Genomic DNA, 15,062 nt, shown 5'->3' on the forward strand with positions numbered 1-15,062 from the left:
GCTGGTTCAGGCTCTGTATCCCACATTACTAGGGGAATCTCCCTAGATTCAAGGAGATTCCACTGCGCTAAGTTTCTGCCTCACCTCCAGACTCTTCCCAATTTCAGTCAACTCTCAAAGTTCTCTCCCCTGTCCTTGCCTGCTCCCTGCCGCCTCCTGTTGCCATCTCCACCCATAACCAATTCACCCTTGAAATCTATTCATTTCCCTGCCCTAAGGAGATCCTTGTATCCTCCCTGGAGTACTCCTTGTTAGTTAGCCTCTTGGGATCTGTGGATAGTAGCATGATTATCCTATAATTAAAAGCTAACATCCACTTTTAAGTGAGTACATCGCATGTTTGTCTTTCTAGATCCAGTTTACCTCATTCAGGATAGTCTTCTAGTTCTATACATTTGCCAGCAAACTTCATGATGTTATTTTCTTCAACATCTGAGTAACACTCTGTTATCTAATTACACCATATTTTCTTTCTTTATTTTTTGGTTGAGGAATATCTAGGTTGTTTCCAGTTTCTGGCTATTGTGAATAAAGCTGCTATGAATATAGTTGTATAAGGGTCCTTGTAGAAGGATGGAACATCCCCCTGTGTATATGCCTATGAGTGGAACAGCTGAATCTTGAAGTAGATCTATTCCTAATTTTCTGAGACAACATTGTATTGATTTCCAAAGTGACTGTACACATTTGCACTTCAAACAGCAATGCAGGAGTGTTTCTCTGGCTCCACAGCCTTACCAGCATGAGTTGTCACTTATATTTTTTATCTCAGCCATTCTGATAGGTGTAAGATGGAAGCTCAAAACTATTTTATTTTCATTTCCCTGATAGCTAAGGATGTTGAGCATTTCTTTAAATGCATCTTGGCCTTTTGAGATTCTTTTATCGAGAGTTATCTGTTTATATCTGTACCTCATTTTTAATTGGATTATTTGGTTTGTTGACGTATAATTATTTGAGTTCTTTATATGTTTTGGATATTAACTCTCTGTTTGATGTGGAGTTTGTGAAAATCCTCTCCATTCTTTAGCCTGCTGTTTTGTCCTTTTGAAGGTGTCCTTTTGTCATTCCAAAAGCAGGGGGCCTGGGCTGGTGGCCCACCCTGGCTGAGGCTCTCTCTCTCCCTGGTGGCAGGGGGCCTGCTGCTGAGGCCCAGGTCTCTCTCTCTCCCCTGGGGCTGGCCTGTTTGCTGCACCTTAATTAAAAAGGAGGCAATGTATGAATGGGTTATTTTATTGTAGGAAGGAGAAATATGCTGGTTGGGTAGAAAAAAAGAAAGAAGAGGAAGGAGAGAGAGAAAAAAGAAGGAGAGGGAGAAAGGCAGAGAAGAGAACAAGGAGCAGAGAAGAGAGAGAGAGCAAGAGAGTGAGAGGAAGTAAGAGAGAAGAGTAAGAGTCAGGAGGGAGAAAGAGAACAAGAGAACAAGAGAGTGCGGAGGGGGCAAACCACTACTTTTATTGTATGGGGTGTGGCATGCCTGGCGTGTGGTCAGATGACTGTGTGTAAGGTCCAGCTAGAATGCTGGGAGTTTGAGGCAGTGTCTGCCTGATAGAGAACACATCTCCTGCAGGGTCACCTGTGAGGGGTCTGGGCTGAAATCTGAGCCATTGGTGTCAGAAGCCATCACCTACTGTCCCTTATAAGCAAATTTACATTACTCAGTGGGTCTCCGGGGTTCCAAGGTGGCTCTGCTCTACTGGGCTCCCGCTGTCGGAACTGCTCACTGCCCCACATCCTTTGCCTTATAGAAGCTTCTCATTTTTCTGTGGTCCCATTTAGTAATTGATAATCTTAGTGCCTGCACTATGGCTGTTCTGTACAGGTCATTGTTTCCTATGTCAAAATGTTCATGGTTATTCCCTACTTTCTCTTCAATCAGATTTAAGTTGAGGTCTTTGAACCACTTCGACTTGAGTTTTGTGCAGGGTAGTAGATATGGATTTATTTGTATTCTTCTACATGCCAACATCCAGTTAGACCAACACCATTTGTTGAAGATGCTTTCTTTTTTTTTTATTGTATATTTCTGGCTTCTTTATCAAAAATCAGGTGTCCATATGCATTTGAACATCTGGGTCTTTGATTCAATTTTATTGATCATTCTTTTTTGTGCTAATAGCATGCTATTTTTAAGACTATAATTCAGTAGTACTACTGAAATTAGGGATAGTAATACTTACCTCAAGAAGTTCTTTTATTGTATAGCATTGTTTTTAGTTATTCTTGTTTTGTTTTGTTTTGTTTTTACATATGAAGTTGGAGTATAGCTCTTTCAAGGGCTGTAAAGAATTGTATTGGAATTTTAATTGGAATTACATTGAATCTGTAGATTTCTTTTGTAGGGCAGTGGTCTGTTCAGGCAACTTAGGCTCAGTCGAGTAATAGGTCTGAACCCCAATGACCCAGTTGGCATTATCTTTGCCTGCAAGGGATGGAAGGTGTTCAGCCTGAACTCCTGAGTCCTTGACCCTTGTTTCAGTCACAACCTCTCACAGCTGCTCCCGCAGGAGATGTGTGCTCTATCAGGTAGACAATGCCCCAAGCTCCCAGCACTCTAGCTGGACCCTACCTCCAGTCATCTGACCACAGCCAGGCATGGCCCGTCCCACAGACAAATAGCCACGCCTCACACATATAAGGGTGGTTCTCCCCCTTTCCTCTCTCTTGCTCTCTTGACTTCTTGCCTCCTTCCTCTCTCTCTTGCTCTTTGTTCTCTTCTCTTGCCTTCTTCCTCTCTCATGTTCTTTGTTCTCTCTCTTGCCTTCTTCTCTTGCTTCCTTTCTTTCCTTTCTCTCTCTCTCCTCTTCTCCTCTCCTTCCTCTCCTTTCATTCTCTCTACATGACTGACTGGCCTATTTTCTCTTTCCTATAATAAAATATCTCACTTATGCATTGCCTCCTTTTAACTAACTTACGCACCGTGCAGCTCCAGGCCTCAGCAGCAGAGAGACCAGGCCCACATTATTTAGGTAGGATGACCATTTCACTGTGTTCATACTACTGACCCATGAGCATGAGAGATCTTTCCATCTTCAGATACCTTTTTCAAATTATTTATTCTAAGACTTGAAGTTATTTTAGTGTAAGTCTTTCATCTGCTTGGTTAGTATACTATTTAGGGTTTCATTGCTGTGAAGAGATACTATAACCAAGGCAAGTCTTATAAAAGACATTGAAATGGATCAGGCTTACAGATTCAGAGGTTCAGTCCATTATTATCATAGTGGGAAGCAAGCAGACATGGTGCTCAAGAAGGAGTAAGAGTTCTACATATTGATCTGAAGGCAGCCAGGGGGAGGCTCTCTCTAGCTTACTGAGCAGAACTTAAGCCCACCCCTACAGTGATGCACTTCCTCCAACAAGGCCACCTCTAATAGTGGCACTTGTCGTGGGCCAAATATATTTAAACCATCACAGTTAGTTACTCCAGGATATTTTACATTATTTGTGGCTACTGTGAATAGCATTGTTTCCCTGATTTATTTCTCACCCTGCAACTTTAATTTTTCAAACACCTATTTGTAATGATGCTTCTTAAATACTTTAACCTCCCTTTTAGCCCACCATCCTTAAGAAGTAATGGGAAAGAAAGTGAGAGACCAAATCTTTTAAGTTCAGTTTCCATTTTAGAGACCTAAGTTTAAATCCAGGTAAACTAACAGACTGGTATCTAACATCAGTTTCCAAATTTCCCCCAACAAACCTGAGCATAACTCCAATTTCTAGGCTAACCAACAAGACCTGTGTCTCCAGGATAATCTCCCCCAACAAATCCAGCATTTCCAGGTTAATACCCAACAAGCCTGTCCCCTGCCTAACAACCCACAATGCAGAGAGAAGCAGAAGTGAAGTTTATGATTTGACTCCCAGTACCAGCCAGTTCTGCTAAAGGCCATAGTAGCTTTCCAATTAGATGCTTGCCAAGCTAGAAACACTTACTACTCCTGCCCCCACTTGCTGCTTTCTATAAAACTGATAGGTCTATCCCTGATAGACCTTCATGGATCCTCTCTGCCAAAACTGTCATGTGTGCTGGTGGGGGTTTGGGAGGCCTAAGTTAGTTCAAATAAAGGTTCTGGTGTAATTACATTGGATCAGCTCATGTCTGGTGTTTTGAAGTTCCCTTAACACTTCCTTGGTACTACAAAAGGAAATAGGGGAAGCAGACCTCTTTGGAAAGGTTCTTTGGAGCAACTCGCATCTGTATTGTCCAGAAGTCAGCAGTTCAGTTCTCAGGTTAGCAGCGGCAGCCCAATCCACTCAAGCATTTTGATAGACTCGGGATAGCAAACATGATAGCAGATAGAATCCGCTGCGGTGGCACTACCCAGCAGAGACAGCCAGACCTCAGCCTTGGCATGAATCAGCAGGAGGGACCAACAGGGATGCCAGGAGAGGTTCTCTGCTGTGCTTCTCTCAGGGAAGTGAAGATCGGAGAAAATGAGAGACAGACCCACACGTGCTGCACAGCTAGCTCTATAAGTGAGCCAAGCTCAGCCTGCTTCACTGTTAGTGGAGTCCTATTTATACCTTCCAAACATCACCAGTCCTCCACATGCCTCAGAACATGTATCTGTCTCAGCTGACATTATTCTGCCAATCAGCCTGAATCCACAGAATTGGCAAGAAACTGTAGCACGTCACCAGAAGACTTTTTTTTTTTTTTTTTTTTTTTTTTTTGGTGCATTTCTCTCTATGAAGCCCTAACAAATGCAGCTAAACTACACAATGTAAAGTGGACTGATACATGCATGTCACTAGCAAAGAATCCTTCATCACATGTCTTTTCATGTGTTTGCTTGAACAGAACATCCCTTCACCTGTGTTCACTTCAGCTAAACCTTGCTTTACCTGTTTGCCCCAGCAAAACACTATCCAACTGGCTTTCCAAAGACCTCTTAAGTTTTCACTTCATCAGCCCATTTGTGTCTTGTATATATGAGGGCTACTGATTTTGGGGGGTTAATCTTGTATCCAGCCTCTTCGCTGACTGTATTAATTTTTCAAGACAGGTTTTCTCAGTGTAGCCCTGGTCATATTAGAACTCATGCTGCATACCAGGCTGGATTTAACTTCAGAGATCTACCTGCCTCTGCCTCCTGAGTGCTGGTAATAAAGGCATGTGCCACCACCACCCAGCTGGCTTTAGAAAATCATGAGAACAAAGGAATTTCATTTTCACATCAACTTATTTTTTTCCATTAAAAGCTAAGTTTAAATGCTGGTTGTACTTCACAGGCCTAAATAAATGATAAGTTGTTATTTCCAAAATGGTGTACAGACTAAGACTGTGTTCTTCTGTCATCTTGCATGCTCTTGTGATAGGATCCTGCAGTGTCTTATACTTATAAAAAGTTTCAGCTCTCTGTATCAGTCCCAAACCATATGGTTCCTAACATTAAATGGAAACTTCCATATCTAAATGTATTATCATGTATTACCTTATATTCCTAGGTTTTATAAGTATATGTTTTGCCTGTGTTTGTATACATATATACATGCGCCACAGGATTGACTGGGGCCTGCAGAGGTCAAAAGATGGCATTGCATACCTGAGAACTGGAGTTACAAACAGTTGCGAGCCTCCGTGTGGTTCTGAGAACTGAAACCAGTTCTGTAAGGGCCACTGTAAGAGCAACATGTGCTCTTACCACCGAGCCACCTCTGGCCCTGTACTTTACATTTTTTGAAAGAGCAGTTCTGCATTACATTGTGAAATGCTTTTAAATGGAGAAGAATATTATCTGCCTTTCTCTGTCGCTGCTCCTCTACCCATCCAAATAATTAATGTTATTTTTATGTGGCCAGAAAAATGCAATGCAGATTAACATGTGAATAAGTAAGTATGAGGGAATTGAACATGAACAAAGAAGCAGCCAGCTCCTCCCGATGGTAGTAACCATGGATGCCATGTGTCTGCTCCTGCTCTTCCTTTGTCTTTCATGTGAATATTTTTACTTTATCAGGGTCAACTTAGTGCGAGATGACAATATGCAAATATAAACCTAAAACACAGCTATTTTGCTTGTTATATAACAAATAAAATAATTAGCACTTTGTCATTTTATCCATTTACAAACTTGCAAAGATCAATAATGAATTATAATGGGAATTACTGTTCTCATTAATTTTAGAAACGATATATTCATATTGTCCTAATAAAGATGCTTTGTAAATGCTGAAGGTAATAATAAAGCTTAGATATTCTGATTTAAAGAAAAATTTACTTTTCTTTGTAGCTTTCTACCTGTGAAAATGATGAGATCAGATAGCTATGGTTATGAACACATTTAATCTCTGTAGTCAGGAGGCAGAGGCAGGTGAATATCTGATGAAAACTGGGCTGGTATAAACAGGGAAGCAGCAAGTTCCAGGTCAGCAAGGGGTACAAAATGAGACCCCGTCTCAAAAATAAATAAATAAATAATCAAATAAAAACGTAAGTTGAAATTATAGGTCTTACAATGTAACACGGTTTGATAAGTAGCCTTTTCTTTCCCACAAACTCCCTTCCATGTCCCCATTTCATGTTTTCCTCCAATAAGGGCTTGTTTTTCCACCTCATTGCCAATTCATCCAAGTAACACGTCAAGCATCTGAAACTAGTCTTGCCACTTACAACCATAGAGCAATGGGGCTCCACATCTCCTTCCTTAATATGATCCTCAGGATGATTTCTTGACTTGTTCCATCGATCCTGTCTTTCTAGCAAATCCCAGAAGTGGTTATCATCTCCCCACATATTTCAGTCATCCACTCATAGAATACTCTGTCATGCAACCTGGCTGTCACTGTCACACACAACAGTGTTAACAGATCTTAGTGAAAGCAATACTCAATACATAATCACATTTATTTCTTATGAAGAATTATAATTTTTTACTTTCAATTATGTTTGTATGGTGGGAGTTGCTGTTCACTGAAGTCAGGTGCATTTACAAGCAAGAAGACAGTGCTGGATACCCTGGAACTGGAATTGCATGTATTTCTGAGTCACCCATGGATGCTGGAAACTTAACTTGGACCGTGGGTAAGAGCAGTACCAAGAGCAATCCCATCTCTCCAGGTCCTCATATTCAAATTTCTACCACTGACTAAAAATATCATTGTTTTCCATTGACTTTTAATTCATCTAAGGTCTCCCTTACATTGCCTTGCCAGTGAGTTCCCAAGATAGAATTAGGATAGCAGTCAGACATTCTGTGGGTCTGTGAAGAAAGAGACAGAGAGACAAAGAGACAGAGATAGGGGAGACAGAGAAACAGAGAGTGAGGACACAGAGAGAAACACACACACACACACACACAGAGAGAGAGAGAGAGAGAGAGAGAGAGAGAGAGAGAGAGAGAAAGAGAGAGCGAGAGAGAGACTGAGTAAAGGGAGTCACAGCATAATTCATATGTTGGAACAAAAAGATTCTGCCAGCCCAACAAGAAACTCTGGAAATTATTAGCCATCTTCTGTTCCAGAAAGAAATAGACAGGGCCAGGGTACAATAACCTTGCTCAGTTATCAGTTAGTACATACCATGTGTGTTCTTTTGTGACTAGGTTACCTCACTCAGGATGACATTCTCCAGATCCATCCATTTGCCTGTGAATTTCATGAAGTCATTGATTTTAATAGCTGAGTAGTACTCCATTGTGTAAATGTACCACATTTTCTGTATCCATTCCTCTGTTGAAGGACATCTGGGTTCTTTTCAGCTTCTGGTTATTATAAATAATGCTGCTATTAACACAGTGGAGCATGTGTCTTTGTTATATGTTAGAGCATCTTTTGGGTATATGCACAGGAGTGGTATACCTGGGTCCTTAGGTCCAATTTCCTGAGGAACTGCCAAACTGATTCCCAGAGTGGTTGTACCAGCTGGCAATCCCACCAGCAATGGAGGAGTGTTCCTCCTTCTCCACAACCTCTCCAGCATCTGCAGTCACCTCAGTTTTTTAATCTTAGCCATTCTGACTGGTGTGAGGTGGAATCTCCAGGTCATTTTGATTTGCATTTCCCTGATTGACTAAGGATGTTGAACATTTCTTTAAGTGTTTCTTGGCCATTTGAGAGTCTTCAGTTGAGAAATTTTTGTTTGACTCCGTTTTTAATGGGGTTATTTGGTTCTCTGGAGTCTAACTTCTTGAGTTCTTTGTATATATTGGATGTAGGGTTGGTGAAGATCTTTTTGTCCTCTTGACAGTGTCCTTTGCCTCACAGAAGCTTTGCAATTTTATGAGGTCCCATTTGTCAATTCTTGATCTTAGAGCATAAGCAATTGGTATTCTGTACAGGAAAATTTCCCCTGTGCCCATGTGTTCGGGCCCTTTCTCACTTTCTCTTCTATTAGATTGAGTGTATCTGGTTTTATGTGGAGGCTCTTGGTCCACTTGGACTTGAGCTTTGTACAAGGAGATTAAAAATAAGCCAATTTGCATTCTTGTACATGCTAACTGCCAGTTAAACCAGCACCATTTGTTGAATTTGCTGTCTCTTTTCCACTGGTTGGTTTTAGCTTCTTTGTAAAAGATCAAGTGTCCATAGGTGTATGTGTTTATTTCTGTGTCTTCAATTCTATTCCATTGATCTACCTGTCTGTCTCTGTACCAATACCATGTGGTTTTTATCACTATTGCTCTGTAGTACAGCTTGAGGTCAGGGATGGTGATTCCTCCAGAAATGCTCTTATTTGCTGAGAATAGTTTTTGCTGTCATGCATTTTTGTTGTTGTTGTTGTTGTTGTTGTTGTTGTTGTTGTTCTAGATGAATTTGAGAATTGCTTTTTCTATCTCTATGAAGAATTGGTTGGAATTTTTATGGGGATTTCATTGAATTTGTAGATTGTTTTTGGTAAGACAGCCATTTTTACTATGTTAATCCTGCCAATACATGAGCATGAGAGATCTTTCCATCTTCTGAGATCTTCAAATATTAGCCCAAAAGCTTGGAATACCCACAATACAACTCACAGATCATATGAAGCTGAAGAAGAAGGAAGACCAAAGTATGGATGCTTCAGTCCTACTTAGAAGGGGGAACAAAAAAACTACAGGAGGGAGAGGGAGGAAGGGATCTGAGAGGGTGGGAGGATAGGGAAGATAAAAGGGGGCAGATTCAGGTATGGGAGGAGACAGGAGAGAAGTCCTGAATCTCTATTCAGGAAATTGAATGGAGGTATGTAGCAGTGAGGGATGGGGAATTGGGGTAGCCACTAGAAAGTCCCTGATGCCAGGGAAGCAAGAGGTTCCCAGGACCCAACAATGATGACATTAGTCAAAATGCCCAACACAGGGGAGAGAGAACCTGTAGAGACCATATCCAGTGGATAGGCACAGCCCTGGTTGAGGGATGGGTCACACATCCATCTCAAAAATTTAAACCCAGAATTGTTCTGGTCTAAAGGAAATGCTGGGACAAAGAGTGGAGCAGAGTCTGAAAGGAAAGGTCATTCAGAGACTACTCCACCTAGGGATCCATCCTAAATACAGACACCAAGCCAAGACACTATTGTTGATGCCAAGAAATGCTTACTGACAGGAGCCTGGTATTGCTGTCCCCTGAGAGGCTCTCCCAGAGTCTGATTAATACAGATGTGGATGCTAGCAGCGAACCGGACTGAAAATGGGACCCCAAGGAAAGAATTAGGGGAAGAACTGAAGGAACTGAAGGGAATTGCAACCCCATAGGAAGAACAACCATATCAACTAACCAGATTCCCAAGAGCTCCCAGGGACTAAACCATCAACTAAAGATAACACATGGAGAGACCCATGGCTCTAGCCATGGATATAGCAAAGGATTGCCTTATCTGGCATCAATGGGAGGGGAGGCCATTGGTCCAGTGGAGGCTTGATGCCCCAGCATAGAGGGATGCTAGAGCAGTGAGGTGGGAGTGAGAGGGTGAGTAGGGGAGCACCCTCATAGAAGCAGGGGGGATGGGACAGGGGTGTGCAGAGAAGAAACTTGGAAGGGGGACAACATTTGCAATGTAAACAAGTAAAATAACCAATAAAACAACAGCGGCAAAAGCCTTGCTCAGAACCTAGCTAGAATGAGAGGGCAAGTTAAGGGACGTGGAAGCTGTAAGCAGCCTCACTGGCTGCACAGAAGACAGTGGGGACCTTCAGCTGAGTTCAGGGGAATCACCTGGAAGTCAGTTTATCTCTGCAAAGAAATTTCGCAGAAGAAATGAGGCAAATCTTTAACGGTGCCCTCTTCTTGCTGTTTCTCTAAACTGCATTTTGATTGTTTCCTTCGAACAAGGAGTTGTTGAATTTTCTTTGCTCTTATCTACATTGTTTTTAGTTTTCTAGTTTTTAGACAATATTTTGAACTCACAGGATTTGCTTCAATTCATACCTTAGAGCTTATTGACTAAGAGGAGGCTACTTAAATATGAACTTCAAACCTTGCCTTTGTACTATTGTTTTGTACTAAGAGAAGATAAAGTCTTTTGCTCTGGAAACATATATCCACTTATAAAACTTCCTTACGTAATAAAATTTAAAATGATTTTTCTAAGTAATTCCTATTATTTTGCCAGCATGGACATTCTCCCTGACTTCATATGTCTTCGTGAATATATCTGTACCATTTGTTTAAGTAGTTTTTTGTGTGTACTCACGTGTGTGTGTGTGTGTGTGTGTGTGTGTGTGTGTGTGTGTGTGCATGTAGAGGCTATAAATTGTCTTACAGTATCATATTCAGTAGCTCATGGACACAGGATCTCTCACCAAACCCAGATCACCCATAGGCTTTACTAACTAGTGATCTCGAAGGACCATGCCACCATTTCCTACACACACACACACACACACACACACACACACACACACACACACACCTCTAGTTACAGCACTCTCAGGTTTTTACATGAGTACTTAGGATAGAACTCAAGTTTTCATGCTTGTAGAACAGGCACTTTACTAATGGAGTCATCTCTGCCCTCCTCCAAACATAAACATTCTCTGATCACTAATAAGTCAGCTTATAATGGTCCCATCTGGTGAGAGTCCCCCCCCCACTTCTTTTGTATTTTAAATTTTACATTCAAACAAATTCAGATTTACAAAACATTGCAAGGACCAGCACAAAGACTTTCTGAACAAATTTCAACCAGTTTCATTGGAACAACGACTTGTAGCTATTTTGTACCAAAAGGCCCTTTAGAAATGATTTCGCTATCTAAAAATAGTGAAGTCTCAGTCTGGGAAGTAGGCTGTCATTCTAGCTGAATGCCATGTTGTGTGGCACTGTTTGGAGCTTCCTGTTATTGTATGTAAACTAACTTCTTTTATTTATTTTTCAATTTAAATGTTATGAGTTCTTGAAAGACATGTTTGACTTCTGTAACAATCCTTTGCCAATCTTCCCTCTTACGCTGTTATTTTTGTAATACAAAGAAATTGTTTTATCATATTTTAAAAATATGATAACCAGGGCTTTTCCTAGCCTGTCCCCATGGCTACCATTCTGGCAGCATTCTGTACTTTTCATTTCACTCTATGCTCTCCCTTTTTATCTTATACATTTTCATTCTATTCACTTTTTTAATGTTTGAGATTATAATATAATTACATTTATCCTTGCCCTTTCCTTTCCTCTCTTCAAACCCTCCCAGATGGCCCACTTGTTCTCGTTTAAATCCCTGGCTCGTCTTTCATTGATTGTTATTGCATACACATATGTACATTCAAATACATATATGCCCCTAAATATAACCTGCTGTGTCTGTATAATGTTATTTGTAGGCATGCTTTTAGGGCTGACCATTTGGTGTTAGCATGCTCTTGGAAAGGAATGATTATGTTCAGAAATAAGTTCATACAGGACATGATGATGGTATATGCACAGTTACCTGGAAGTGCAATGGATCACTGATGATAATGAGCTTTCTTGTGTGCAGTCCTTATTCAAGATATTCTCTCAGTTAGAATGTCTGCCATTTGCCTTGAAATAAGATATGCTTTAAGAGGTCTGGGGAGATGGCTCAGTAGTCAAGAGTACTGACTGCCCTTCTAGAGGTCCTGAGGTCAATCCCCAAAAGCCACATGGTGGTTCAAAACCATCTACACTGGGATCCAATGGCCTCTTCTGGTGTGTCTGAAGACATCAAAAGTGTACTCATATACATTAAATTATATTAATTATATATGAGATATAGATTAATACATATGAGATGTGCTTTTTCAGCAGGTCTCTATTCAATCAGAACACACCACACATTCTCTATATCCTAATAGTATCATTTGACCATTGCTTCATGGTTGCAAGATCAACAGGATGGGAGTTATAGCAATTTAATGAGTGAGTAAATTCCAGTGAGCTATTAGCATGGTTTTTCTCCTGCCCTCATGTTGTTGAACTACATGATTAGAATGAGAAGATACGGCTTCTAGCCTTAGTTCTATCGCTCTGCTGTTTGTCCTATGGTATAGTCAAATCTCTATATAACATATGCACATGCAATATTATTTAAAATGTTGCATTTTGATGACTGACAACTTCCAAATCATTTAAGTCACGTCATGTTGTACTTTAATGCACTATTCAATTACCTTTGCTGTATCGTGGGTATTTATGTATACAAATGTGAAGTATCATCTCTAACAGAACAGAAATCGCCTGCTTAACTGAACATCCATTCTCAATGGTTGCTAAAGATGAAGGCATCATATTTTGAGGCTTATGGCCAAGTTGGTTCTTTTGATTTCCCCGTTTCCTGCAAGATAATTGACACCGACATTACATTATTTACACTACAGTGTGTTTTTATGCCAATGCTACAACATAATTTTAACAGCATGAGTTATTGGCAGTGGTGCTTGCTTTTTGTTTCCCATTCCAATTCATAATTCATACACAACATTTAAAATAAATTACATTTGGTTAATTTGCAAAAGCTGTTTAGCCAACTGTCCAAGGTAAGCCATAATCATCATATGACATCATTTTGACTAATAAAAACATAGGTGGGCTGCTTCCCCTTTAACAAACCATACATACATAATCGGAACATTCTATAGCTAAACCTGAATGTGAGTGTTTACTGGAAGATGAGATAATTGCAGTGGAATCACCATGGTAACTAGGACACTTTAAGGCAATCATTGTTGAATCTTTATGGCTGTTTATGTTACTACCACCCTATGCTTCAAATTTGCTCTTATAGAAATGTTGGTAGAATGCAAAAATAACTTGAAAATTATTATAAAGTTATTGCCTTCCATTTGGTTCCAAGATATGCCAAAATTCATGCCTTCAAATAATATTTCTGAGAATTTGTCTCATTTACTATGCAAACTCGTGTAAAGCATCTCTAATGTTTATACACAGAAGTATATCATTTAGAGGACAATAATTGTTCCTCATTCGTTGATTTTTCATTTCATTTTCTTGTCACAGAGAGCTGCATATAGACCAAGATAACATGGCTGAGAAATTACCTCATCTTCTTTGTCACTATAAGTGCACCATGGGAAAATTGTGAGAAGTTAACTATTGTTGTTCTGTCAAAATAAAAGGTCAGGGCTTTGGGTCTCAGAGAGTGAATTTCTGAGCATTCGGAAAGTGATAGATCATCCAAACAATACAAGTGTGTGCATCAAGTATGGATTCCAGAACCACTGGTATGTGCTTTGCTACAATAACTTTATATCAAAATTTAAAAAGTAATGTGTGGCTGCTGCGAACAGGAAAGTCACCCTCAAGTGATGCATGCTGAGCAGGGAAGAAGGTGCACCCTGCTCTAACACTGTGGTAGCCAACATGTATGTGATAAAATTAAATTTTCAATTCTTCGACTGGCATAGAATGCATATACTTAATTCTAGCACTTGGGAAGTGGAGTTAGGAGGTTAAGGAGTTCACATACCCACACAGAGTTAGAGGGCAGTCAAGGTTATAGAAGACTGTTTCCCCAAAAAGAAAAAGGGAAATCAAGTCCTCATTCACAATAGCCACATTCCAAATGCTCATTGGTTATGTGTGGCTAGAGTTTACTATATTAGATATCACAAAAGAGACTATTTCCATCATCACACAAAGCCCTATTAGGTAGACTGCTGTTTGGTGTCATATAATACAAAGCTCATTTATTTTACAATACTAAATCAACTGGATACTTAAGGATTAGAACACACAACATGAGTTTTAAAAGCAAATCAACTCTCTCTCTCCCTCCCTCCCTTCTCTTCCCTCTCTCCCTCCCCCTCCCCCTCCTCTCTCCCTCTCTCTCTCTTTCTCTCTCTGTCTCTCTCTCCCTCTCTCCCTCTCTCCCTCCCTTCCTTCTCTCCTCTCTTTCCCCATCTCTCACTTTCTCCCTCTTTCCCTACCTACCTCTCTTTCTCCCTTCCTCCCTAAAATTTCATGTGAAAAGTTTCTTCAGGAAAAAAACTGATAAATAAAGTATTATTAAAAGCCACATATTTCTTCAGAGTTTTACACTGTGTTTCCAGTTGATGTGACTATTTCTTTTCTGGCAAATGCAGATTAAGAGAGTAGGAAGACCCTTTTTCTTAAAACAAATAATAGAAAGAAATGAGCAGAAATGCAACTTAGAAGGCCCTGAACGCATGCAGAAAGGAAAGGTGATATAAACAAGTAGACAGGCATTTGGGGCTGTTCTGCTTTGTTCTGCTTGGGAGACATTTGCTAATCTCTCTGGTGTACCCTGTCAATACACAAGCACTTAAAGCTACCAGATTCACTAGCACGGTTCACAGAATGGGTTAGAACTGGAATCTATATAACACTAGAGCAGATGTTTCCAGCAGAAAGCAAAAGGTTTCAAGAGACACCTTAGATAAGATGTCAAGAAAAAAATGTATTAAAGCTAGAATTTTCCTGGGGCTACTGGAACAGGAAGCAAGAATCAAAGCTCCCAGGCCCTTCCAGAGAGTCATGTTCTCAGACCTTAATTAGGGCTGTGAAAATCATCTAATCACCAAGCCATCCATTTGAAAAGCTCAACAACTGTCAAGAAGTAAGACACCAGAGAACCATATAACCCTATTAAAAAATGGGGTACAGAGCTAAAAAAAGAATTCTCAATTGATGAACACCAAATGGCT

The 15,062-nt window shown here is 40.3% G+C and overlaps 1 long non-coding RNA gene across 1 annotated transcript in view; it reads right to left on the reverse strand.

Moving 5' to 3' along the window:
• Positions 1-12,553: 12,553 nt before the first annotated feature.
• The window catches only part of LOC116089117, a 13,771-nt gene continuing 11,262 nt past the window's right edge, over positions 12,554-15,062 (reverse strand). The window contains exon 6 of the long non-coding RNA XR_004118163.1: positions 12,554-12,712. This is a non-coding gene — a long non-coding RNA (uncharacterized LOC116089117). The remainder of the gene's footprint in view (positions 12,713-15,062) is intronic.

This window comes from Mastomys coucha, unplaced genomic scaffold, assembly GCF_008632895.1.
Source record: "Mastomys coucha isolate ucsf_1 unplaced genomic scaffold, UCSF_Mcou_1 pScaffold14, whole genome shotgun sequence".
Classification (NCBI taxonomy): domain Eukaryota; kingdom Metazoa; phylum Chordata; class Mammalia; order Rodentia; family Muridae; genus Mastomys; species Mastomys coucha.